This window comes from Natator depressus, unplaced genomic scaffold (assembly GCF_965152275.1).
Source record: "Natator depressus isolate rNatDep1 unplaced genomic scaffold, rNatDep2.hap1 scaffold_100, whole genome shotgun sequence".
NCBI lineage: Eukaryota > Metazoa > Chordata > Testudines > Cheloniidae > Natator > Natator depressus.
Genome location: NW_027439779.1, coordinates 1 through 2,500, shown reverse-complemented (window position 1 = coordinate 2,500; position 2,500 = coordinate 1). Strand labels below are relative to the sequence as shown.

The 2,500-nt window shown below is 65.8% G+C and overlaps 1 non-coding gene across 1 annotated transcript; it reads right to left on the bottom strand.

Annotated features, from left to right (window-relative positions):
• Positions 1-1,541: 1,541 nt before the first annotated feature.
• LOC141980361 (5S ribosomal RNA) lies at positions 1,542-1,660 on the bottom strand. Its single transcript, XR_012637515.1, has one exon. It is a non-coding gene; the product is annotated as a 5S ribosomal RNA (ribosomal RNA).
• Between the last annotated feature and the right edge of the window lie 840 nt (positions 1,661-2,500).

Below are 2,500 nucleotides of genomic sequence, written 5' to 3'. Positions count from 1 at the left end.
AGCCCGGAGCCCGGGGCAGGGCGACCCCGGACGGACGGGGGTCCGCCTGGCCCCTGCCCGCGGGGGCAGGCTCCGGGTTGACCTGGTGGCCGGAGGAGAATTAAGCCCGGAGCCCGGGGCAGGGCGACCCCGGACGGACGGGGGTCCGCCTGGCCCCTGCCCGCGGGGGCAGGCTCCGGGTTGACCTGGTGGCCGCTCGGGACTTAAGCCCGGAGCCCGGGGCAGGGCGACCCCGGACGGACGGGGGTATGCCGGCCCCTGCCCGCGGGGGCAGGCTCCGGGTTGACCTGGTGGCCGGTTTGCTTTCGGGCCACCAGGTCAACCCGCTGCCTGTATGGGGTTGACCTGGTGGCCGCTTTCCTTCCCGGCCACCAGGTCAACCCGCTGAATGTATGGGGTTGACCTGCTGGCCGCTTTCCTTCCCGGCCACCAGGTCAACCCGCTGAATGTATGGGGTTGACCTGCTGGCCGCTTTTCTTCCCGGCCACCAGGTCAACCCGCTGAATGTATGGGGTTGACCTGCTGGCCGCTTTCCTTCCCGGCCACCAGGTCAACCCGCTGAATGTATGGGGTTGACCTGCTGGCCGCTTTCCTTCCCGGCCACCAGGTCAACCCGCTGAATGTATGGGGTTGACCTGCTGGCCGCTTTCCTTCCCGGCCACCAGGTCAACCCGCTGAAAGTATGGGGTTGACCTGGTGGCCGCTTTCCTTCCCGGCCAGCAGGTCAACCCGCTGAAAGTATGGGGTTGACCTGGTGGCCGCTTTCCTTCCCGGCCACCAGGTCAACCCGCTGCCGGCATGGGGTTGACCTGCTGGCCGCAGAGGGGCAGGCTCCGGGTTGACCTGGTGGCCGGACGGGGATTAAGCCCCGGCTCGGAGCAGGGCAAGCCCGGGCGGAGGGGGGTCCGCTTGGCCCCTGCCCGCGGGGGCAGGCTCCGGGTTGACCTGGTGGCCGGTTTGCTTTCGGGCCACCAGGTCAACCCGCTGCCTGTATGGGGTTGACCTGCTGGCCGCTTTCCTTCCCGGCCACCAGGTCAACCCGCTGAATGTATGGGGTTGACCTGCTGGCCGCTTTCCTTCCCGGCCACCAGGTCAACCCGCTGAATGTATGGGGTTGACCTGCTGGCCGCTTTCCTTCCCGGCCACCAGGTCAACCCGCTGAATGTATGGGGTTGACCTGCTGGCCGCTTTCCTTCCCGGCCACCAGGTCAACCCGCTGAATGTATGGGGTTGACCTGCTGGCCGCTTTCCTTCCCGGCCACCAGGTCAACCCGCTGAAAGTATGGGGTTGACCTGCTGGCCGCTTTCCTTCCCGTCCACCAGGTCAACCCGCTGAATGTATGGGGTTGACCTGCTGGCCGCTCTGCTTCCCGGCCACCAGGTCAACCCCCTGCCGGTATGGGGTTGACCTGCTGGCCGCAGAGGGGCAGGCTCCGGGTTGACCTGGTGGCCGGCAGGGACTTAAGCCCCAGGGCCCCTGGCAGGGCGACCCTGCCCTTGTTCCCCAGAAAAGGAGAGAGCTGGCTCGCAGCGGGAAAAGCTGCCTACGGCACCTGGGATTCCCAGGCGGTCACCCATCCAAGTACTAGCCAGGCCCGGGACGGTTTACCTTCCGAGATCGGACGGGATCGGGGGCCTTCCGTCCGGTATGGCCGTAGGCACTCGGCTCCGGTCCGCCTCGTCCCCTTTCCCTTACTGACTCCCCTGCCTCGGGTGGGCCCGATCCTTTTTTCCGTTTTTTTTTTTTCGCTCCGGAGGCTTCATGAGCCCCCCCCAACACCCCTTTGGGGGTCGGTGAAAATTTTTTTTTCAGACTTCCAGGGGCCCGATCCTGGCCGCGGGCACCCGGCTCCGGGCACCCGGCTCCGGGCCGCCTCGTCCCCTTTCCCTTACTGACTCCGCTGCCTCGGGTGGGCCCGATCCTTTTTTCCGTTTTTTTTTTTCCGCTCCGGAGGCTTCGTGAGCCCCCCCCAACACCACTTTGGGGGTCGGTGAAAAATTTTTTTTCAGACTTCCAGGGGCCCGATCCTGGCCGCGGGCACCCGGCTCCGGGCACCCGGCTCCGGGCCGCCTCGTCCCCTTTCCCTTACTGACTCCCCTGCCTCGGGTGGGCCCGATCCTTTTTTCCGTTTTTTTTTTTTCGCTCCGGAGGCTTTATGAGCCCCCCCAATACCACTTTGGGGGTCGGTGAAAAAAATTTTTCAGACTTCCAGGGGCCCGATCCTGGCCGCCGGCACCCGGCTCCGGGCACCCGGCTCCGGGCCGCCTCGTCCCCTTTCCCTTACTGACTCCCCTGCCTCGGGTGGGCCCGATCCTTTTTTCCGTTTTTTTTTTTTTCCGCTCCGGAGGCTTTATGAGGCCCCCCCTAACCGTTTTTGGGGTCGGTGAAAATTTTTAGTCAGACTTCCAGGGGCCCGATCCTGGCCGCGGCTTCGCAGGCTGGCCTGGGGGGGGGGGCATCTCTAGCTCCGGCCGCGGACGGCGAGACGCTCGGCCACCA